This window comes from Amblyomma americanum, chromosome 4, assembly GCF_052857255.1.
Source record: "Amblyomma americanum isolate KBUSLIRL-KWMA chromosome 4, ASM5285725v1, whole genome shotgun sequence".
Taxonomy (NCBI): domain Eukaryota; kingdom Metazoa; phylum Arthropoda; class Arachnida; order Ixodida; family Ixodidae; genus Amblyomma; species Amblyomma americanum.
Window position 1 is genome coordinate 98,255,921 of NC_135500.1, and position 20,822 is coordinate 98,276,742.

The following is a 20,822-nucleotide window of genomic DNA, read 5'->3' on the forward strand; positions in this document are numbered from 1 at the left end:
GTGTGGCAACAGGCGCCGAGCGAGCAATTACGTGCCCTGGGCTTTTATCAGCCGTTCTGGCGATCGTAACGCACTGTGGCATGCACCGAAAGAGCAACGGGAGCAAGCCTGTATTGTTGGCGCATCGGCTGGGTAGGGAATGCGTGTCGACTATATAGATGAACGCTGATTGTGCGTTCCTGCGCACTGTTATGCGCACACTGGGCCTCCGTGCTATCTCGGCGCGTTGCCGTATTTTAATCTGCACTGTACACGCCGACGCACACGTCAGAATGAGAGCCGGAAAGCCAAGCGGTCGCTTCCGTTTTGCCACAAGCACGCACGGAGAATCGCGTCCGCACGTACGTATACGCTGCCAGTAGGAATTTGTTATTTATAACAAAATCACGACACCTCCTAGAGTTGCTTGTGGCGTATTGGATCACTTATATACCTGTGAGGAAAAAAAAGGCGTTATAGAGACGAAAAAAATGCAAAAGAAGTGCCATCAGCACTCGGTGTTCCCAGGTGGTCTCCCTCCCAAGTACTGACCGAGCCCAATGCTGCTTAGCTTCGGTGATCGGACGAGAACCGGCGTATTCAGCATGGTATGGCCGATGGCGAGAGACACAGCGTTTCAAGCGCTTATGTACCGTGTGCGGCCCCTCCCGGATGCAAACCTTCGCACAGATACTTCCGTCGAGTGTGGCAACAGGCGCCGAGCGAGCAATTACGTGCCCTGGACTTTTCTCAGCCGTTCTGGCGATAGTAACGCACTGTGGCATGCACCGAAAGAACAGCGGGAGCAAGCCTGTATTGTTGGCGCATGGACTGGGTAGGGAATGCGTGTCGACTATATCGATGAACGCTAATTGTGCGTTCATGCGCACTGTTATGCGCACACTGGGCCTCCGTGCTATCTCGGCGCGTTGCCGTATTTAATCTGCACTGTACACGCCGACGGAGACGTCAGAATGAGAGCCGGAAAGCCAAGCGGTCGCTTCCGTTTTGCCACAAGCACGCACGGAGTTTCGCTTCCGCACGTACGTGTACGCTGCCAGTGGGAATTTGTTATTTATAACAAAATCACGACACCTCCTAGAGTTGCTTGAGGCGTATTGGATCACTTATATAACTGTGAGGAAAAAAAAGGCGTTATAGAGACGAAAAAAATGCAAAAGAAGTGCCATCAGCACTCGGTGTTCCCAGGTGGTCTCCCTCCCAAGTACTGACCGAGCCCAATGCTGCTTAGCTTCGGTGATCGGACGTGAACCGGCGTATTCAGCATGGTATGGCCGATGGCGAGAGACTCAGCGTTTCAAGCGCTTATGTACTGTGTGCGGCCCCTCCCGGATGCAAACCTTCGCACAGATACTTCCGTCGAGTGTGGCAACAGGCGCCGAGCGAGCAATTACGTGCCCTGGGCTTTTATCAGCCGTTCTGGCGATCGTAACGCACTGTGGCATGCACCGAAAGAGCAACGGGAGCAAGCCTGTATTGTTGGCGCATGGACTGGGTAGGGAATGCGTGTCGACCATATCGATGAACGCTAATTGTGCGTTCATGCGCACTGTTATGCGCACACTGGGCCTCCGTGCTATCTCGGCGCGTTGCCGTATTTAATCTGCACTGTACACGCCGACGGAGACGTCAGAATGAGAGCCGGAAAGCCAAGCGGTCGCTTCCGTTTTGCCACAAGCACGCACGGAGTTTCGCGTCCGCACGTACGTACACGCTGCCAGTGGGAATTTGTTATTTATAACAAAATCACGACACCTCCTAGAGTTGCTTGAGGCGTATTGGATCACTTATATAACTGTGAGGGAAAAAAAAGGCGTTATAGAGACGAAAAAAATGCAAAAGAAGTGCCATCAGCACTCGGTGTTCCCAGGTGGTCTCCCTCCCAAGTACTGACCGAGCCCAATGCTGCTTAGCTTCGGTGATCGGACGAGAACCGGCGTATTCAGCATGGTATGGCCGATGGCGAGAGACTCAGCGTTTCAAGCGCTTATGTACTGTGTGCGGCCCCTCCCGGATGCAAACCTTCGCACAGATACTTCCGTCGAGTGTGGCAACAGGCGCCGAGCGAGCAATTCCGTGCCCTGGGCTTTTATCAGCCGTTCTGGCGATCGTAACGCACTGTGGCATGCACCGAAAGAGCAACGGGAGCAAGCCTGTATTGTTGGCGCATCGGCTGGGTAGGGAATGCGTGTCGACTATATCGATGAACGCTAATTGTGCGTTCCTGCGCACTGTTATGCGCACACTGGGCCTCCGTGCTATCTCGGCGCGTTGCCGTATTTTAATCTGCACTGTACACGCCGACGCACACGTCAGAATGAGAGCCGGAAAGCCAAGCGGTCGCTTCCGTTTTGCCACAAGCACGCACGGAGTTTCGCGTCCGCACGTACGTGTACGCTGCCAGTGGGAATTTGTTATTTATAACAAAATCACGACACCTCCTAGAGTTGCTTGAGGCGTATTGGATCACTTATATAACTGTGAGGAAAAAAAAAGGCGTTATAGAGACGAAAAAAATGCAAAAGAAGTGCCATCAGCACTCGGTGTTCCCAGGTGGTCTCCCTCCCAAGTACTGACCGAGCCCAATGCTGGTTAGCTTCGGTGATCGGACGAGAACCGGCGTATTCAGCATGGTATGGCCGATGGCGAGAGACACAGCGTTTCAAGCGCTTATGTACTGTGTGCGGCCCCTCCCGGATGCAAACCTTCGCACAGATACTTCCGTCGAGTGTGGCAACAGGCGCCGAGCGAGCAATTACGTGCCCTGGGCTTTTATCAGCCGTTCTGGCGATCGTAACGCACTGTGGCATGCACCGAAAGAGCAACGGGAGCAAGCCTGTATTGTTGGCGCATCGGCTGGGTAGGGAATGCGTGTCGACTATATCGATGAACGCTAATTGTGCGTTCCTGCGCACTGTTATGCGCACACTGGGCCTCCGTGCTATCTCGGCGCGTTGCCGTATTTAATCTGCACTGTACACGCCGACAGAGACGTCAGAATGAGAGCCGGAAAGCCAAGCGGTCGCTTCCGTTTTGCCACAAGCACGCACGGAGTTTCGCGTCCGCACGTACGTAGACGCTGCCAGTGGGAATTTGTTATTTATAACAAAATCACGACACCTCCTAGAGTTGCTTGAGGCGTATTGGATCACTTATATAACTGTGAGGGAAAAAAAGGCGTTATAGAGACGAAAAAAATGCAAAAGAAGTGCCATCAGCACTCGGTGTTCCCAGGTGGTCTCCCTCCCAAGTACTGACCGAGCCCAATGCTGCTTAGATTCGGTGATCGGACGAGAACCGGCGTATTCAGCATGGTATGGCCGATGGCGAGAGACTCAGCGTTTCAAGCGCTTATGTACTGTGTGCGGCCCCTCCCGGATGCACACCTTCGCACAGATACTTCCGTCGAGTGTGGCAACAGGCGCCGAGCGAGCAATTACGTGCCCTGGGCTTTTATCAGCCGTTCTGGCGATCGTAACGCACTGTGGCATGCACCGAAAGAGCAACGGGAGCAAGCCTGTATTGTTGGCGCATCGGCTGGGTAGGGAATGCGTGTCGACTATATCGATGAACGCTGATTGTGCGTTCCTGCGCACTGTTATGCGCACACTGGGCCTCCGTGCTATCTCGGCGCGTTGCCGTATTTTAATCTGCACTGTACACGCCGACGCACACGTCAGAATGAGAGCCGGAAAGCCAAGCGGTCGCTTCCGTTTTGCCACAAGCACGCACGGAGAATCGCGTCCGCACGTACGTATACGCTGCCAGTAGGAATTTGTTATTTATAACAAAATCACGACACCTCCTAGAGTTGCTTGTGGCGTATTGGATCACTTATATACCTGTGAGGAAAAAAAAGGCGTTATAGAGACGAAAAAAATGCAAAAGAAGTGCCATCAGCACTCGGTGTTCCCAGGTGGTCTCCCTCCCAAGTACTGACCGAGCCCAATGCTGCTTAGCTTCGGTGATCGGACGAGAACCGGCGTATTCAGCATGGTATGGCCGATGGCGAGAGACACAGCGTTTCAAGCGCTTATGTACCGTGTGCGGCCCCTCCCGGATGCAAACCTTCGCACAGATACTTCCGTCGAGTGTGGCAACAGGCGCCGAGCGAGCAATTACGTGCCCTGGACTTTTCTCAGCCGTTCTGGCGATAGTAACGCACTGTGGCATGCACCGAAAGAACAGCGGGAGCAAGCCTGTATTGTTGGCGCATGGACTGGGTAGGGAATGCGTGTCGACTATATCGATGAACGCTAATTGTGCGTTCATGCGCACTGTTATGCGCACACTGGGCCTCCGTGCTATCTCGGCGCGTTGCCGTATTTAATCTGCACTGTACACGCCGACGGAGACGTCAGAATGAGAGCCGGAAAGCCAAGCGGTCGCTTCCGTTTTGCCACAAGCACGCACGGAGTTTCGCTTCCGCACGTACGTGTACGCTGCCAGTGGGAATTTGTTATTTATAACAAAATCACGACACCTCCTAGAGTTGCTTGAGGCGTATTGGATCACTTATATATCTGTGAGGAAAAAAAAAGGCGTTATAGAGACGAAAAAAATGCAAAAGAAGTGCCATCAGCACTCGGTGTTCCCAGGTGGTCACCCTCCCAAGTACTGACCGAGCCCAATGCTGCTTAGCTTCGGTGATCGGACGAGAACCGGCGTATTCAGCATGGTATGGCCGATGGCGAGAAACAGCGTTTCAAGCGCTTATGTACCGTGTGCGGCCCCTCCCGGATGCAAGCCTTCGCACAGATACTTCCGTCGAGTGTGGCAACAGGCGCCGAGCGTGCAATTACGTGCCCTGGACTTTTCTCAGCCGTTCTGGCGATCGTAACGCACTGTGGCATGCACCGAAAGAGCAACGGGAGCAAGCCTGTATTGTTGGCGCATCGGCTGGGTAGGGAATGCGTGTCGACTATATCGATGAACGCTAATTGTGCGTTCATGCGCACTGTTATGCGCACACTGGGCCTCCGTGCTATCTCGGCGCGTTGCCGTATTTAATCTGCACTGTACACGCCGACGGAGACGTCAGAATGAGAGCCGGAAAGCCAAGCGGTCGCTTCCGTTTTGCCACAAGCACGCACGGAGTTTCGCGTCCGCACGTACGTATACGCTGCCAGTGGGAATTTGTTATTTATAACAAAATCACGACACCTCCTAGAGTTGCTTGAGGCGTATTGGATCACTTATATAACTGTGAGGAAAAAAAAAGGCGTTATAGAGACGAAAAAAATGCAAAAGAAGTGCCATCAGCACTCAGTGTTCCCAGGTGGTCTCCCTCCCAAGTACTGACCGAGCCCAATGCTGCTTAGCTTCGGTGATCGGACGAGAACCGGCGTATTCAGCATGGTATGGCCGATGGCGAGAAACACAGCGTTTCAAGCGCTTATGTACCGTGTGCGGCCCCTCCCGGATGCAAGCCTTCGCACAGATACTTCCGTCGAGTGTGGCAACAGGCGCCGAGCGTGCAATTACGTGCCCTGGACTTTTCTCAGCCGTTCTGGCGATCGTAACGCACTGTGGCATGTACCGAAAGAGCAGCGGGAGCAAGCCTGTATTGTTGGCGCATGGACTGGGTAGGGAATGCGTGTCGACTATATCGATGAACGCTAATTGTGCGTTCATGCGCACTGTTATGCGCACACTGGGCCTCCGTGCTATCTCGGCGCGTTGCCGTATTTTAATCTGCACTGTACACGCCGACGCACACGTCAGAATGAGAGCCGGAAAGCCAAGCGGTCGCTTCCGTTTTGCCACAAGCACGCACGGAGTTTCGCGTCCGCACGTACGTATACGCTGCCAGTGGGAATTTGTTATTTATAACAAAATCACGACACCTCCTAGAGTTGCTTGAGGCGTATTGGATCACTTATATAACTGTGAGGGAAAAAAAAGGCGTTATAGAGACGAAAAAAATGCAAAAGAAGTGCCATCAGCACTCGGTGTTCCCAGGTGGTCTCCCTCCCAAGCACTGGCCGAGCCCAATGCTGCTTAGCTTCGGTGATCGGACGAGAACCGGCGTATTCAGCATGGTATGGCCGATGGCGAGAGACTCAGCGTTTCAAGCGCTTATGTACTGTGTGCGGCCCCTCCCGGATGCAAACCTTCGCACAGATACTTCCGTCGAGTGTGGCAACAGGCGCCGAGCGAGCAATTACGTGCCCTGGGCTTTTATCAGCCGTTCTGGCGATCGTAACGCACTGTGGCATGCACCGAAAGAGCAACGGGAGCAAGCCTGTATTGTTGGCGCATGGACTGGGTAGGGAATGCGTGTCGACCATATCGATGAACGCTAATTGTGCGTTCATGCGCACTGTTATGCGCACACTGGGCCTCCGTGCTATCTCGGCGCGTTGCCGTATTTAATCTGCACTGTACACGCCGACGGAGACGTCAGAATGAGAGCCGGAAAGCCAAGCGGTCGCTTCCGTTTTGCCACAAGCACGCACGGAGTTTCGCGTCCGCACGTACGTACACGCTGCCAGTGGGAATTTGTTATTTATAACAAAATCACGACACCTCCTAGAGTTGCTTGAGGCGTATTGGATCACTTATATAACTGTGAGGAAAAAAAAAGGCGTTATAGAGACGAAAAAAATGGAAAAGAAGTGCCATCAGCACTCGGTGTTCCCAGGTGGTCTCCCTCCCAAGTACTGACCGAGCCCAATGCTGCTTAGCTTCGGTGATCGGACGAGAACCGGCGTATTCAGCATGGTATGGCCGATGGCGAGAGACACAGCGTTTCAAGCGCTTATGTACTGTGTGCGGCCCCTCCCGGATGCAAACCTTCGCACATATACTTCCGTCGAGTGTGGCAACAGGCGCCGAGCGAGCAATTACGTGCCCTGGGCTTTTATCAACCGTTCTGGCGATCGTAACGCACTGTGGCATGCACCGAAAGAGCAACGGGAGCAAGCCTGTATTGTTGGCGCATCGGCTGGGTAGGGAATGCGTGTCGACTATATCGATGAACGCTAATTGTGCGTTCCTGCGCACTGTTATGCGCACACTGGGCCTCCGTACTATCTCGGCGCGTTGCCGTATTTTAATCTGCACTGTACACGCCGACGCAGACGTCAGAATGAGAGCCGGAAAGCCAAGCGGTCGCTTCCGCTTTGCCACAAGCACGCACGGAGAATCGCGTCCGCACGTACGTACACGCTGCCAGTGGGAATTTGTTATTTATAACAAAATCACGACACCTCCTAGAGTTGCTTGAGGCGTACTGGATCACTTATATAACTGTGAGGGAAAAAAAGGCGTTATAGAGACGAAAAAAATGCAAAAGAAGTGCCATCAGCACTCGGTGTTCCCAGGTGGTCTCCCTCCCAAGTACTGACCGAGCCCAATGCTGCTTAGCTTCGGTGATCGGACGAGAACCTGCGTATTCAGCATGGTATGGCCGATGGCGAGAGACTCAGCGTTTCAAGCGCTTATGTACTGTGTGCGGCCCCTCCCGGATGCACACCTTCGCACAGATACTTCCGTCGAGTGTGGCAACAGGCGCCGAGCGAGCAATTACGTGCCCTGGGCTTTTATCAGCCGTTCTGGCGATCGTAACGCACTGTGGCATGCACCGAAAGAGCAACGGGAGCAAGCCTGTATTGTTGGCGCATCGGCTGGGTAGGGAATGCGTGTCGACTATATCGATGAACGCTAATTGTGCGTTCCTGCGCACTGTTATGCGCACACTGGGCCTCCGTGCTATCTCGGCGCGTTGCCGTATTTTAATCTGCACTGTACACGCCGACGCACACGTCAGAATGAGAGCCGGAAAGCCAAGCGGTCGCTTCCGTTTTGCCACAAGCACGCACGGAGAATCGCGTCCGCACGTACGTATACGCTGCCAGTAGGAATTTGTTATTTATAACAAAATCACGACACCTCCTAGAGTTGCTTGTGGCGTATTGGATCACTTATATAACTGTGAGGAAAAAAAAGGCGTTATAGAGACGAAAAAAATGCAAAAGAAGTGCCATCAGCACTCGGTGTTCCCAGGTGGTCTCCCTCCCAAGTACTGACCGAGCCCAATGCTGCTTAGCTTCCGTGATCGGACGAGAACCGGCGTATTCAGCATGGTATGGCCGATGGCGAGAGACACAGCGTTTCAAGCGCTTATGTACCGTGTGCGGCCCCTCCCGGATGCAAACCTTCGCACAGATACTTCCGTCGAGTGTGGCAACAGGCGCCGAGCGAGCAATTACGTGCCCTGGACTTTTCTCAGCCGTTCTGGCGATAGTAACGCACTGTGGCATGCACCGAAAGAACAATGGGAGCAAGCCTGTATTGTTGGCGCATGGACTGGGTAGGGAATGCGTGTCGACTATATCGATGAACGCTAATTGTGCGTTCATGCGCACTGTTATGCGCACACTGGGCCTCCGTGCTATCTCGGCGCGTTGCCGTATTTAATCTGCACTGTACACGCCGACGGAGACGTCAGAATGAGAGCCGGAAAGCCAAGCGGTCGCTTCCGTTTTGCCACAAGCACGCACGGAGTTTCGCGTCCGCACGTACGTACACGCTGCCAGTGGGAATTTGTTATTTATAACAAAATCACGACACCTCCTAGAGTTGCTTGAGGCGTATTGGATCACTTATATAACTGTGAGGGAAAAAAAAGGCGTTATAGAGACGAAAAAAATGCAAAAGAAGTGCCATCAGCACTCGGTGTTCCCAGGTGGTCTCCCTCCCAAGTACTGACCGAGCCCAATGCTGCTTAGCTTCGGTGATCGGACGAGAACCGGCGTATTCAGCATGGTATGGCCGATGGCGAGAGACAGCGTTTCAAGCGCTTATGTACTGTGTGCGGCCCCTCCCGGATGCAAACCTTCGCACAGATACTTCCGTCGAGTGTGGCAACAGGCGCCGAGCGAGCAATTACGTGCCCTGGGCTTTTATCAGCCGTTCTGGCGATCGTAACGCACTGTGGCATGCACCGAAAGAGCAACGGGAGCAAGCCTGTATTGTTGGCGCATCGGCTGGGTAGGGAATGCGTGTCGACTATATCGATGAACGCTAATTGTGCGTTCCTGCGCACTGTTATGCGCACACTGGGCCTCCGTGCTATCTCGGCGCGTTGCCGTATTTTAATCTGCACTGTACACGCCGACGGAGACGTCAGAATGAGAGCCGGAAAGCCAAGCGGTCGCTTCCGTTTTGCCACAAGCACGCACGGAGTTTCGCGTCCGCACGTACGTGTACGCTGCCAGTGGGAATTTGTTATTTATAACAAAATCACGACACCTCCTAGAGTTGCTTGAGGCGTATTGGATCACTTATATAACTGTGAGGAAAAAAAAGGCGTTATAGAGACGAAAAAAATGCAAAAGAAGTGCCATCAGCACTCGGTGTTCCCAGGTGGTCTCCCTCCCAAGTACTGACCGAGCCCAATGCTGCTTAGCTTCGGTGATCGGACGAGAACCGGCGTATTCAGCATGGTATGGCCGATGGCGAAAAACACAGCGTTTCAAGCGCTTATGTACCGTGTGCGGCCCCTCCCGGATGCAAGCCTTCGCACAGATACTTCCGTCGAGTGTGGCAACAGGCGCCGAGCGTGCAATTACGTGCCCTGGACTTTTCTCAGCCGTTCTGGCGATCGTAACGCACTGTGGCATGTACCGAAAGAGCAGCGGGAGCAAGCCTGTATTGTTGGCGCATGGACTGGGTAGGGAATGCGTGTCGACTATATCGATGAACGCTAATTGTGCGTTCATGCGCACTGTTATGCGCACACTGGGCCTCCGTGCTATCTCGGCGCGTTGCCGTATTTAATCTGCACTGTACACGTCGACAGAGACGTCAGAATGAGAGCCGGAAAGCCAAGCGGTCGCTTCCGTTTTGCCACAAGCACGCACGGAGTTTCGCGTCCGCACGTACGTAGACGCTGCCAGTGGGAATTTGTTATTTATAACAAAATCACGACACCTCCTAGAGTTGCTTGAGGCGTATTGGATCACTTATATAACTGTGAGGGAAAAAAAAGGCGTTATAGAGACGAAAAAAATGCAAAAGAAGTGCCATCAGCACTCGGTGTTCCCAGGTGGTCTCCCTCCCAAGTACTGACCGAGCCCAATGCTGCTTAGCTTCGGTGATCGGACGAGAACCGGCGTATTCAGCATGGTATGGCCGATGGCGAGAGACTCAGCGTTTCAAGCGCTTATGTACTGTGTGCGGCCCCTCCCGGATGCACACCTTCGCACAGATACTTCCGTCGAGTGTGGCAACAGGCGCCGAGCGAGCAATTACGTGCCCTGGGCTTTTATCAGCCGTTCTGGCGATCGTAACGCACTGTGGCATGCACCGAAAGAGCAACGGGAGCAAGCCTGTATTGTTGGCGCATCGGCTGGGTAGGGAATGCGTGTCGACTATATCGATGAACGCTGATTGTGCGTTCCTGCGCACTGTTATGCGCACACTGGGCCTCCGTGCTATCTCGGCGCGTTGCCGTATTTTAATCTGCACTGTACACGCCGACGCACACGTCAGAATGAGAGCCGGAAAGCCAAGCGGTCGCTTCCGTTTTGCCACAAGCACGCACGGAGAATCGCGTCCGCACGTACGTATACGCTGCCAGTAGGAATTTGTTATTTATAACAAAATCACGACACCTCCTAGAGTTGCTTGTGGCGTATTGGATCACTTATATACCTGTGAGGAAAAAAAAGGCGTTATAGAGACGAAAAAAATGCAAAAGAAGTGCCATCAGCACTCGGTGTTCCCAGGTGGTCTCCCTCCCAAGTACTGACCGAGCCCAATGCTGCTTAGCTTCGGTGATCGGACGAGAACCGGCGTATTCAGCATGGTATGGCCGATGGCGAGAGACACAGCGTTTCAAGCGCTTATGTACCGTGTGCGGCCCCTCCCGGATGCAAACCTTCGCACAGATACTTCCGTCGAGTGTGGCAACAGGCGCCGAGCGAGCAATTACGTGCCCTGGACTTTTCTCAGCCGTTCTGGCGATAGTAACGCACTGTGGCATGCACCGAAAGAACAGCGGGAGCAAGCCTGTATTGTTGGCGCATGGACTGGGTAGGGAATGCGTGTCGACTATATCGATGAACGCTAATTGTGCGTTCATGCGCACTGTTATGCGCACACTGGGCCTCCGTGCTATCTCGGCGCGTTGCCGTATTTAATCTGCACTGTACACGCCGACGGAGACGTCAGAATGAGAGCCGGAAAGCCAAGCGGTCGCTTCCGTTTTGCCACAAGCACGCACGGAGTTTCGCGTCCGCACGTACGTGTACGCTGCCAGTGGGAATTTGTTATTTATAACAAAATCACGACACCTCCTAGAGTTGCTTGAGGCGTATTGGATCACTTATATAACTGTGAGGGAAAAAAAGGCGTTATAGAGACGAAAAAAATGCAAAAGAAGTGCCATCAGCACTCGGTGTTCCCAGGTGGTCTCCCTCCCAAGTACTGACCGAGCCCTATGCTGCTTAGCTTCGGTGATCGGACGAGAACCGGCGTATTCAGCATGGTATGGCCGATGGCGAGAGACTCAGCGTTTCAAGCGCTTATGTACTGTGTGCGGCCCCTCCCGGATGCAAACCTTCGCACAGATACTTCCGTCGAGTGTGGCAACAGGCGCCGAGCGAGCAATTACGTGCCCTGGGCTTTTATCAGCCGTTCTGGCGATCGTAACGCACTGTGGCATGCACCGAAAGAGCAGCGGGAGCAAGCCTGTATTGTTGGCGCATCGGCTGGGTAGGGAATGCGTGTCGACTATATCGATGAACGCTAATTGTGCGTTCCTGCGCACTGTTATGCGCACACTGGGCCTCCGTGCTATCTCGGCGCGTTGCCGTATTTTAATCTGCACTGTACACGCCGACGCACACGTCAGAATGAGAGCCGGAAAGCCAAGCGGTCGCTTCCGTTTTGCCACAAGCACGCACGGAGTTTCGCGTCCGCACGTACGTGTACGCTGCCAGTGGGAATTTGTTATTTATAACAAAATCACGACACCTCCTAGAGTTGCTTGAGGCGTATTGGATCACTTATATAACTGTGAGGAAAAAAAAAGGCGTTATAGAGACGAAAAAAATGCAAAAGAAGCGCCATCAGCACTCGGTGTTCCCAGGTGGTCTCCCTCCCAAGTACTGACCGAGCCCAATGCTGCTTAGCTTCGGTGATCGGACGAGAACCGGCGTATTCAGCATGGTATGGCCGATGGCGAGAGACACAGCGTTTCAAGCGCTTATGTACTGTGTGCGGCCCCTCCCGGATGCAAACCTTCGCACAGATACTTCCGTCGAGTGTGGCAACAGGCGCCGAGCGAGCAATTACGTGCCCTGGGCTTTTATCAGCCGTTCTGGCGATCGTAACGCACTGTGGCATGCACCGAAAGAGCAACGGGAGCAAGCCTGTATTGTTGGCGCATCGGCTGGGTAGGGAATGCGTGTCGACTATATCGATGAACGCTAATTGTGCGTTCCTGCGCACTGTTATGCGCACACAGGGCCTCCGTGCTATCTCGGCGCGTTGCCGTATTTAATCTGCACTGTACACGCCGACAGAGACGTCAGAATGAGAGCCGGAAAGCCAAGCGGTCGCTTCCGTTTTGCCACAAGCACGCACGGAGTTTCGCGTCCGCACGTACGTAGACGCTGCCAGTGGGAATTTGTTATTTATAACAAAATCACGACACCTCCTAGAGTTGCTTGAGGCGTATTGGATCACTTATATAACTGTGAGGGAAAAAAAAGGCGTTATAGAGACGAAAAAAATGCAAAAGAAGTGCCATCAGCACTCGGTGTTCCCAGGTGGTCTCCCTCCCAAGTACTGACCGAGCCCAATGCTGGTTAGCTTCGGTGATCGGACGAGAACCGGCGTATTCAGCATGGTATGGCCGATGGCGAGAGACACAGCGTTTCAAGCGCTTATGTACTGTGTGCGGCCCCTCCCGGATGCAAACCTTCGCACAGATACTTCCGTCGAGTGTGGCAACAGGCGCCGAGCGAGCAATTACGTGCCCTGGGCTTTTATCAGCCGTTCTGGCGATCGTAACGCACTGTGGCATGCACCGAAAGAGCAACGGGAGCAAGCCTGTATTGTTGGCGCATCGGCTGGGTAGGGAATGCGTGTCGACTATATCGATGAACGCTAATTGTGCTTTCCTGCGCACTGTTATGCGCACACTGGGCCTCCGTACTATCTCGGCGCGTTGCCGTATTTTAATCTGCACTGTACACGCCGACGCAGACGTCAGAATGAGAGCCGGAAAGCCAAGCGGTCGCTTCCGTTTTGCCACGAGCACGCACGGAGAATCGCGTCCGCACGTACGTATACGCTGCCAGTGGGAATTTGTTAATTATAACAAAATCACGACACCTCCTAGAGTTGCTTGTGGCGTATTGGATCACTTATATAACTGTGAGGAAAAAAAAGGCGTTATAGAGACGAAAAAAATGCAAAAGAAGTGCCATCAGCACTCGGTGTTCCCAGGTGGTCTCCCTCCAAAGTACTGACCGAGCCCAATGCTGCTTAGCTTCGGTGATCGGACGAGAACCGGCGTATTCAGCATGGTATGGCCGATGGCGAGAGACACAGCGTTTCAAGCGCTTATGTACCGTGTGCGGCCCCTCCCGGATGCAAACCTTCGCACAGATACTTCCGTCGAGTGTGGCAACAGGCGCCGAGCGAGCAATTACGTGCCCTGGGCTTTTATCAGCCGTTCTGGCGATCGTAACGCACTGTGGCATGCACCGAAAGAGCAACGGGAGCAAGCCTGTATTGTTGGCGCATCGGCTGGGTAGGGAATGCGTGTCGACTATATCGATGAACGCTAATTGTGCTTTCCTGCGCACTGTTATGCGCACACTGGGCCTCCGTACTATCTCGGCGCGTTGCCGTATTTTAATCTGCACTGTACACGCCGACGCAGACGTCAGAATGAGAGCCGGAAAGCCAAGCGGTCGCTTCCGTTTTGCCACGAGCACGCACGGAGAATCGCGTCCGCACGTACGTACACGCTGCCAGTGGGAATTTGTTATTTATAACAAAATCACGACACCTCCTAGAGTTGCTTGAGGCGTATTGGATCATTTATATAACTGTGAGGGAAAAAAAAGGCGTTATAGAGACGAAAAAAATGCAAAAGAAGTGCCATCAGCACTCGGTGTTCCCAGGTGGTCTCCCTCCCAAGTACTGACCGAGCCCAATGCTGCTTAGCTTCGGTGATCGGACGAGAACCGGCGTATTCAGCATGGTGGCGAGAGACTCAGCGTTTCAAGCGCTTATGTACCGTGTGCGGCCCCTCCCGGATGCAAGCCTTCGCACAGATACTTCCGTCGAGTGTGGCAACAGGCGCCGAGCGTGCAATTACGTGCCCTGGACTTTTCTCAGCCGTTCTGGCGATCGTAACGCACTGTGGCATGTACCGAAAGAGCAGCGGGAGCAAGCCTGTATTGTTGGCGCATGGACTGGGTAGGGAATGCGTGTCGACTATATCGATGAACGCTAATTGTGCGTTCATGCGCACTGTTATGCGCACACTGGGCCTCCGTGCTATCTCGGCGCGTTGCCGTATTTTAATCTGCACTGTACACGCCGACGCACACGTCAGAATGAGAGCCGGAAAGCCAAGCGGTCGCTTCCGTTTTGCCACAAGCACGCACGGAGTTTCGCGTCCGCACGTACGTGTACGCTGCCAGTGGGAATTTGTTATTTATAACAAAATCACGACACCTCCTAGAGTTGCTTGAGGCGTATTGGATCACTTATATAACTGTGAGGAAAAAAAAGGCGTTATAGAGACGAAAAAAATGCAAAAGAAGTGCCATCAGCACTCGGTGTTCCCAGGTGGTCTCCCTCCCAAGTACTGACCGAGCCCAATGCTGCTTAGCTTCGGTGATCGGACGAGAACCGGCGTATTCAGCATGGTATGGCCGATGGCGAGAGACTCAGCGTTTCAAGCGCTTATGTACTGTGTGCGGCCCCTCCCGGATGCAAACCTTCGCACAGATACTTCCGTCGAGTGTGGCAACAGGCGCCGAGCGAGCAATTACGTGCCCTGGGCTTTTATCAGCCGTTCTGGCGATCGTAACGCACTGTGGCATGCACCGAAAGAGCAACGGGAGCAAGCCTGTATTGTTGGCGCATGGACTGGGTAGGGAATGCGTGTCGACCATATCGATGAACGCTAATTGTGCGTTCATGCGCACTGTTATGCGCACACTGGGCCTCCGTGCTATCTCGGCGCGTTGCCGTATTTAATCTGCACTGTACACGCCGACGGAGACGTCAGAATGAGAGCCGGAAAGCCAAGCGGTCGCTTCCGTTTTGCCACAAGCACGCACGGAGTTTCGCGTCCGCACGTACGTACACGCTGCCAGTGGGAATTTGTTATTTATAACAAAATCACGACACCTCCTAGAGTTGCTTGAGGCGTATTGGATCACTTATATAACTGTGAGGGAAAAAAAAGGCGTTATAGAGACGAAAAAAATGCAAAAGAAGTGCCATCAGCACTCGGTGTTCCCAGGTGGTCTCCCTCCCAAGTACTGACCGAGCCCAATGCTGCTTAGCTTCGGTGATCGGACGAGAACCGGCGTATTCAGCATGGTATGGCCGATGGCGAGAGACTCAGCGTTTCAAGCGCTTATGTACTGTGTGCGGCCCCTCCCGGATGCAAACCTTCGCACAGATACTTCCGTCGAGTGTGGCAACAGGCGCCGAGCGAGCAATTCCGTGCCCTTGGCTTTTATCAGCCGTTCTGGCGATCGTAACGCACTGTGGCATGCACCGAAAGAGCAACGGGAGCAAGCCTGTATTGTTGGCGCATCGGCTGGGTAGGGAATGCGTGTCGACTATATCGATGAACGCTAATTGTGCGTTCCTGCGCACTGTTATGCGCACACTGGGCCTCCGTGCTATCTCGGCGCGTTGCCGTATTTTAATCTGCACTGTACACGCCGACGCACACGTCAGAATGAGAGCCGGAAAGCCAAGCGGTCGCTTCCGTTTTGCCACAAGCACGCACGGAGTTTCGCGTCCGCACGTACGTGTACGCTGCCAGTGGGAATTTGTTATTTATAACAAAATCACGACACCTCCTAGAGTTGCTTGAGGCGTATTGGATCACTTATATAACTGTGAGGAAAAAAAAAGGCGTTATAGAGACGAAAAAAATGCAAAAGAAGTGCCATCAGCACTCGGTGTTCCCAGGTGGTCTCCCTCCCAAGTACTGACCGAGCCCAATGCTGGTTAGCTTCGGTGATCGGACGAGAACCGGCGTATTCAGCATGGTATGGCCGATGGCGAGAGACACAGCGTTTCAAGCGCTTATGTACTGTGTGCGGCCCCTCCCGGATGCAAACCTTCGCACAGATACTTCCGTCGAGTGTGGCAACAGGCGCCGAGCGAGCAATTACGTGCCCTGGGCTTTTATCAGCCGTTCTGGCGATCGTAACGCACTGTGGCATGCACCGAAAGAGCAACGGGAGCAAGCCTGTATTGTTGGCGCATCGGCTGGGTAGGGAATGCGTGTCGACTATATCGATGAACGCTAATTGTGCGTTCCTGCGCACTGTTATGCGCACACTGGGCCTCCGTGCTATCTCGGCGCGTTGCCGTATTTAATCTGCACTGTACACGCCGACAGAGACGTCAGAATGAGAGCCGGAAAGCCAAGCGGTCGCTTCCGTTTTGCCACAAGCACGCACGGAGTTTCGCGTCCGCACGTACGTAGACGCTGCCAGTGGGAATTTGTTATTTATAACAAAATCACGACACCTCCTAGAGTTGCTTGAGGCGTATTGGATCACTTATATAACTGTGAGGGAAAAAAAAGGCGTTATAGAGACGAAAAAAATGCAAAAGAAGTGCCATCAGCACTCGGTGTTCCCAGGTGGTCTCCCTCCCAAGTACTGACCGAGCCCAATGCTGCTTAGCTTCGGTGATCGGACGAGAACCGGCGTATTCAGCATGGTATGGCCGATGGCGAGAGACTCAGCGTTTCAAGCGCTTATGTACTGTGTGCGGCCCCTCCCGGATGCACACCTTCGCACAGATACTTCCGTCGAGTGTGGCAACAGGCGCCGAGCGAGCAATTACGTGCCCTGGGCTTTTATCAGCCGTTCTGGCGATCGTAACGCACTGTGGCATGCACCGAAAGAGCAACGGGAGCAAGCCTGTATTGTTGGCGCATCGGCTGGGTAGGGAATGCGTGTCGACTATATAGATGAACGCTGATTGTGCGTTCCTGCGCACTGTTATGCGCACACTGGGCCTCCGTGCTATCTCGGTGCGTTGCCGTATTTTAATCTGCACTGTACACGCCGACGCACACGTCAGAATGAGAGCCGGAAAGCCAAGCGGTCGCTTCCGTTTTGCCACAAGCACGCACGGAGAATCGCGTCCGCACGTACGTATACGCTGCCAGTAGGAATTTGTTATTTATAACAAAATCACGACACCTCCTAGAGTTGCTTGTGGCGTATTGGATCACTTATATACCTGTGAGGAAAAAAAAGGCGTTATAGAGACGAAAAAAATGCAAAAGAAGTGCCATCAGCACTCGGTGTTCCCAGGTGGTCTCCCTCCCAAGTACTGACCGAGCCCAATGCTGCTTAGCTTCGGTGATCGGACGAGAACCGGCGTATTCAGCATGGTATGGCCGATGGCGAGAGACACAGCGTTTCAAGCGCTTATGTACCGTGTGCGGCCCCTCCCGGATGCAAACCTTCGCACAGATACTTCCGTCGAGTGTGGCAACAGGCGCCGAGCGAGCAATTACGTGCCCTGGACTTTTCTCAGCCGTTCTGGCGATAGTAACGCACTGTGGCATGCACCGAAAGAACAGCGGGAGCAAGCCTGTATTGTTGGCGCATGGACTGGGTAGGGAATGCGTGTCGACTATATCGATGAACGCTAATTGTGCGTTCATGCGCACTGTTATGCGCACACTGGGCCTCCGTGCTATCTCGGCGCGTTGCCGTATTTAATCTGCACTGTACACGCCGACGGAGACGTCAGAATGAGAGCCGGAAAGCCAAGCGGTCGCTTCCGTTTTGCCACAAGCACGCACGGAGTTTCGCTTCCGCACGTACGTGTACGCTGCCAGTGGGAATTTGTTATTTATAACAAAATCACGACACCTCCTAGAGTTGCTTGAGGCGTATTGGATCACTTATATAACTGTGAGGAAAAAAAAGGCGTTATAGAGACGAAAAAAATGCAAAAGAAGTGCCATCAGCACTCGGTGTTCCCAGGTGGTCTCCCTCCCAAGTACTGACCGAGCCCAATGCTGCTTAGCTTCGGTGATCGGACGTGAACCGGCGTATTCAGCATGGTATGGCCGATGGCGAGAGACTCAGCGTTTCAAGCGCTTATGTACTGTGTGCGGCCCCTCCCGGATGCAAACCTTCGCACAGATACTTCCGTCGAGTGTGGCAACAGGCGCCGAGCGAGCAATTACGTGCCCTGGGCTTTTATCAGCCGTTCTGGCGATCGTAACGCACTGTGGCATGCACCGAAAGAGCAACGGGAGCAAGCCTGTATTGTTGGCGCATGGACTGGGTAGGGAATGCGTGTCGACCATATCGATGAACGCTAATTGTGCGTTCATGCGCACTGTTATGCGCACACTGGGCCTCCGTGCTATCTCGGCGCGTTGCCGTATTTAATCTGCACTGTACACGCCGACGGAGACGTCAGAATGAGAGCCGGAAAGCCAAGCGGTCGCTTCCGTTTTGCCACAAGCACGCACGGAGTTTCGCGTCCGCACGTACGTACACGCTGCCAGTGGGAATTTGTTATTTATAACAAAATCACGACACCTCCTAGAGTTGCTTGAGGCGTATTGGATCACTTATATAACTGTGAGGGAAAAAAAAGGCGTTATAGAGACGAAAAAAATGCAAAAGAAGTGCCATCAGCACTCGGTGTTCCCAGGTGGTCTCCCTCCCAAGTACTGACCGAGCCCAATGCTGCTTAGCTTCGGTGATCGGACGAGAACCGGCGTATTCAGCATGGTATGGCCGATTGCGAGAGACTCAGCGTTTCAAGCGCTTATGTACTGTGTGCGGCCCCTCCCGGATGCAAACCTTCGCACAGATACTTCCGTCGAGTGTGGCAACAGGCGCCGAGCGAGCAATTCCGTGCCCTGGGCTTTTATCAGCCGTTCTGGCGATCGTAACGCACTGTGGCATGCACCGAAAGAGCAACGGGAGCAAGCCTGTATTGTTGGCGCATCGGCTGGGTAGGGAATGCGTGTCGACTATATCGATGAACGCTAATTGTGCGTTCCTGCGCACTGTTATGCGCACACTGGGCCTCCGTGCTATCTCGGCGCGTTGCCGTATTTTAATCTGCACTGTACACGCCGACGCACACGTCAGAATGAGAGCCGGAAAGCCAAGCGGTCGCTTCCGTTTTGCCACAAGCACGCACGGAGTTTCGCGTCCGCACGTACGTGTACGCTGCCAGTGGGAATTTGTTATTTATAACAAAATCACGACACCTCCTAGAGTTGCTTGAGGCGTATTGGATCACTTATATAACTGTGAGGAAAAAAAAAGGCGTTATAGAGACGAAAAAAATGCAAAAGAAGTGCCATCAGCACTCGGTGTTCCCAGGTGGTCTCCCTCCCAAGTACTGACCGAGCCCAATGCTGGTTAGCTTCGGTGATCGGACGAGAACCGGCGTATTCAGCATGGTATGGCCGATGGCGAGAGACACAGCGTTTCAAGCGCTTATGTACTGTGTGCGGCCCCTCCCGGATGCAAACCTTCGCACAGATACTTCCGTCGAGTGTGGCAACAGGCGCCGAGCGAGCAATTACGTGCCCTGGGCTTTTATCAGCCGTTCTGGCGATCGTAACGCACTGTGGCATGCACCGAAAGAGCAACGGGAGCAAGCCTGTATTGTTGGCGCATCGGCTGGGTAGGGAATGCGTGTCGACTATATCGATGAACGCTAATTGTGCGTTCCTGCGCACTGTTATGCGCACACTGGGCCTCCGTGCTATCTCGGCGCGTTGCCGTATTTAATCTGCACTGTACACGCCGACAGAGACGTCAGAATGAGAGCCGGAAAGCCAAGCGGTCGCTTCCGTTTTGCCACAAGCACGCACGGAGTTTCGCGTCCGCACGTACGTAGACGCTGCCAGTGGGAATTTGTTATTTATAACAAAATCACGACACCTCCTAGAGTTGCTTGAGGCGTATTGGATCACTTATATAACTGTGAGGGAAAAAAAAGGCGTTATAGAGACGAAAAAAATGCAAAAGAAGTGCCATCAGCACTCGGTGTTCCCAGGTGGTCTCCCTCCCAAGTACTGACCGAGCCCAATGCTGCTTAGCTTCGGTGATCGGACGAGAACCGGCGTATTCAGCATGGTATGGCCGATGGCGAGAGACTCAGCGTTTCAAGCGCTTATGTACTGTGTGCGGCCCCTCCCGGATGCACACCTTCGCACAGATACTTCCGTCGAGTGTGGCAACAGGCGCCGAGCGAGCAATTACGTGCCCTGGGCTTTTATCAGCCGTTCTGGCGATCGTAACGCACTGTGGCATGCACCGAAAGAGCAACGGGAGCAAGCCTGTATTGTTGGCGCATCGGCTGGGTAGGGAATGCGTGTCGACTATATCGATGAACGCTGATTGTGCGTTCCTGCGCACTGTTATGCGCACACTGGGCCTCCGTGCTATCTCGGCGCGTTGCCGTATTTTAATCTGCACTGTACACGCCGACGCACACGTCAGAATGAGAGCCGGAAAGCCAAGCGGTCGCTTCCGTTTTGCCACAAGCACGCACGGAGAATCGCGTCCGCACGTACGTATACGCTGCCAGTAGGAATTTGTTAT

At 53.5% G+C, this 20,822-nt stretch overlaps 29 non-coding genes and 1 pseudogene across 29 annotated transcripts; all 30 read right to left on the reverse strand.

Moving 5' to 3' along the window:
* Positions 1 to 482: 482 nt before the first annotated feature.
* On the reverse strand, positions 483 to 601 carry LOC144131029 (5S ribosomal RNA). The gene has a single exon (XR_013314451.1). It is a non-coding gene; the product is annotated as a 5S ribosomal RNA (ribosomal RNA).
* Positions 602 to 1,163: 562 nt separating this feature from the next.
* Positions 1,164 to 1,282, reverse strand: LOC144131114 (5S ribosomal RNA). Its single transcript, XR_013314530.1, has one exon. It is a non-coding gene; the product is annotated as a 5S ribosomal RNA (ribosomal RNA).
* Positions 1,283 to 1,845: 563 nt separating this feature from the next.
* LOC144131030 (5S ribosomal RNA) lies at positions 1,846 to 1,964 on the reverse strand. The gene has a single exon (XR_013314452.1). It is a non-coding gene; the product is annotated as a 5S ribosomal RNA (ribosomal RNA).
* Positions 1,965 to 2,528: 564 nt separating this feature from the next.
* Positions 2,529 to 2,647, reverse strand: LOC144131196 (5S ribosomal RNA). Its single transcript, XR_013314612.1, has one exon. It is a non-coding gene; the product is annotated as a 5S ribosomal RNA (ribosomal RNA).
* Positions 2,648 to 3,209: 562 nt separating this feature from the next.
* LOC144131276 (5S ribosomal RNA) lies at positions 3,210 to 3,328 on the reverse strand. The gene has a single exon (XR_013314692.1). It is a non-coding gene; the product is annotated as a 5S ribosomal RNA (ribosomal RNA).
* A 563-nt stretch (positions 3,329 to 3,891) lies between these two features.
* Positions 3,892 to 4,010, reverse strand: LOC144131031 (5S ribosomal RNA). Its single transcript, XR_013314453.1, has one exon. It is a non-coding gene; the product is annotated as a 5S ribosomal RNA (ribosomal RNA).
* Positions 4,011 to 4,573: 563 nt separating this feature from the next.
* On the reverse strand, positions 4,574 to 4,692 carry LOC144130796 (5S ribosomal RNA). The gene has a single exon (XR_013314225.1). It is a non-coding gene; the product is annotated as a 5S ribosomal RNA (ribosomal RNA).
* Positions 4,693 to 5,253: 561 nt separating this feature from the next.
* Positions 5,254 to 5,372, reverse strand: LOC144131162 (5S ribosomal RNA). Its single transcript, XR_013314578.1, has one exon. It is a non-coding gene; the product is annotated as a 5S ribosomal RNA (ribosomal RNA).
* Positions 5,373 to 5,936: 564 nt separating this feature from the next.
* LOC144130505 (5S ribosomal RNA) lies at positions 5,937 to 6,055 on the reverse strand. Its single transcript, XR_013314116.1, has one exon. It is a non-coding gene; the product is annotated as a 5S ribosomal RNA (ribosomal RNA).
* A 563-nt stretch (positions 6,056 to 6,618) lies between these two features.
* Positions 6,619 to 6,737, reverse strand: LOC144131033 (5S ribosomal RNA). Its single transcript, XR_013314455.1, has one exon. It is a non-coding gene; the product is annotated as a 5S ribosomal RNA (ribosomal RNA).
* Positions 6,738 to 7,300: 563 nt separating this feature from the next.
* LOC144131239 (5S ribosomal RNA) lies at positions 7,301 to 7,419 on the reverse strand. Its single transcript, XR_013314655.1, has one exon. It is a non-coding gene; the product is annotated as a 5S ribosomal RNA (ribosomal RNA).
* Positions 7,420 to 7,982: 563 nt separating this feature from the next.
* LOC144131277 (5S ribosomal RNA) lies at positions 7,983 to 8,101 on the reverse strand. The gene has a single exon (XR_013314693.1). It is a non-coding gene; the product is annotated as a 5S ribosomal RNA (ribosomal RNA).
* Positions 8,102 to 8,664: 563 nt separating this feature from the next.
* Positions 8,665 to 8,783, reverse strand: LOC144131034 (5S ribosomal RNA). Its single transcript, XR_013314456.1, has one exon. It is a non-coding gene; the product is annotated as a 5S ribosomal RNA (ribosomal RNA).
* Positions 8,784 to 9,344: 561 nt separating this feature from the next.
* On the reverse strand, positions 9,345 to 9,463 carry LOC144131035 (5S ribosomal RNA). The gene has a single exon (XR_013314457.1). It is a non-coding gene; the product is annotated as a 5S ribosomal RNA (ribosomal RNA).
* A 563-nt stretch (positions 9,464 to 10,026) lies between these two features.
* LOC144131036 (5S ribosomal RNA) lies at positions 10,027 to 10,145 on the reverse strand. The gene has a single exon (XR_013314458.1). It is a non-coding gene; the product is annotated as a 5S ribosomal RNA (ribosomal RNA).
* Positions 10,146 to 10,708: 563 nt separating this feature from the next.
* Positions 10,709 to 10,827, reverse strand: LOC144131038 (5S ribosomal RNA). The gene has a single exon (XR_013314459.1). It is a non-coding gene; the product is annotated as a 5S ribosomal RNA (ribosomal RNA).
* Positions 10,828 to 11,389: 562 nt separating this feature from the next.
* On the reverse strand, positions 11,390 to 11,508 carry LOC144131085 (5S ribosomal RNA). Its single transcript, XR_013314503.1, has one exon. It is a non-coding gene; the product is annotated as a 5S ribosomal RNA (ribosomal RNA).
* Positions 11,509 to 12,072: 564 nt separating this feature from the next.
* On the reverse strand, positions 12,073 to 12,191 carry LOC144131094 (5S ribosomal RNA). Its single transcript, XR_013314512.1, has one exon. It is a non-coding gene; the product is annotated as a 5S ribosomal RNA (ribosomal RNA).
* Positions 12,192 to 12,754: 563 nt separating this feature from the next.
* Positions 12,755 to 12,873, reverse strand: LOC144131197 (5S ribosomal RNA). The gene has a single exon (XR_013314613.1). It is a non-coding gene; the product is annotated as a 5S ribosomal RNA (ribosomal RNA).
* Positions 12,874 to 13,436: 563 nt separating this feature from the next.
* On the reverse strand, positions 13,437 to 13,555 carry LOC144131100 (5S ribosomal RNA). The gene has a single exon (XR_013314517.1). It is a non-coding gene; the product is annotated as a 5S ribosomal RNA (ribosomal RNA).
* A 564-nt stretch (positions 13,556 to 14,119) lies between these two features.
* LOC144130654 (5S ribosomal RNA) lies at positions 14,120 to 14,236 on the reverse strand (annotated as a pseudogene).
* A 556-nt stretch (positions 14,237 to 14,792) lies between these two features.
* On the reverse strand, positions 14,793 to 14,911 carry LOC144131039 (5S ribosomal RNA). The gene has a single exon (XR_013314460.1). It is a non-coding gene; the product is annotated as a 5S ribosomal RNA (ribosomal RNA).
* Positions 14,912 to 15,474: 563 nt separating this feature from the next.
* On the reverse strand, positions 15,475 to 15,593 carry LOC144131040 (5S ribosomal RNA). The gene has a single exon (XR_013314461.1). It is a non-coding gene; the product is annotated as a 5S ribosomal RNA (ribosomal RNA).
* A 564-nt stretch (positions 15,594 to 16,157) lies between these two features.
* On the reverse strand, positions 16,158 to 16,276 carry LOC144131198 (5S ribosomal RNA). The gene has a single exon (XR_013314614.1). It is a non-coding gene; the product is annotated as a 5S ribosomal RNA (ribosomal RNA).
* Positions 16,277 to 16,839: 563 nt separating this feature from the next.
* Positions 16,840 to 16,958, reverse strand: LOC144131041 (5S ribosomal RNA). Its single transcript, XR_013314462.1, has one exon. It is a non-coding gene; the product is annotated as a 5S ribosomal RNA (ribosomal RNA).
* A 563-nt stretch (positions 16,959 to 17,521) lies between these two features.
* LOC144131042 (5S ribosomal RNA) lies at positions 17,522 to 17,640 on the reverse strand. The gene has a single exon (XR_013314463.1). It is a non-coding gene; the product is annotated as a 5S ribosomal RNA (ribosomal RNA).
* Positions 17,641 to 18,202: 562 nt separating this feature from the next.
* LOC144131115 (5S ribosomal RNA) lies at positions 18,203 to 18,321 on the reverse strand. Its single transcript, XR_013314531.1, has one exon. It is a non-coding gene; the product is annotated as a 5S ribosomal RNA (ribosomal RNA).
* A 563-nt stretch (positions 18,322 to 18,884) lies between these two features.
* Positions 18,885 to 19,003, reverse strand: LOC144131209 (5S ribosomal RNA). The gene has a single exon (XR_013314623.1). It is a non-coding gene; the product is annotated as a 5S ribosomal RNA (ribosomal RNA).
* A 564-nt stretch (positions 19,004 to 19,567) lies between these two features.
* LOC144131200 (5S ribosomal RNA) lies at positions 19,568 to 19,686 on the reverse strand. The gene has a single exon (XR_013314617.1). It is a non-coding gene; the product is annotated as a 5S ribosomal RNA (ribosomal RNA).
* A 563-nt stretch (positions 19,687 to 20,249) lies between these two features.
* On the reverse strand, positions 20,250 to 20,368 carry LOC144131044 (5S ribosomal RNA). Its single transcript, XR_013314464.1, has one exon. It is a non-coding gene; the product is annotated as a 5S ribosomal RNA (ribosomal RNA).
* Between the last annotated feature and the right edge of the window lie 454 nt (positions 20,369 to 20,822).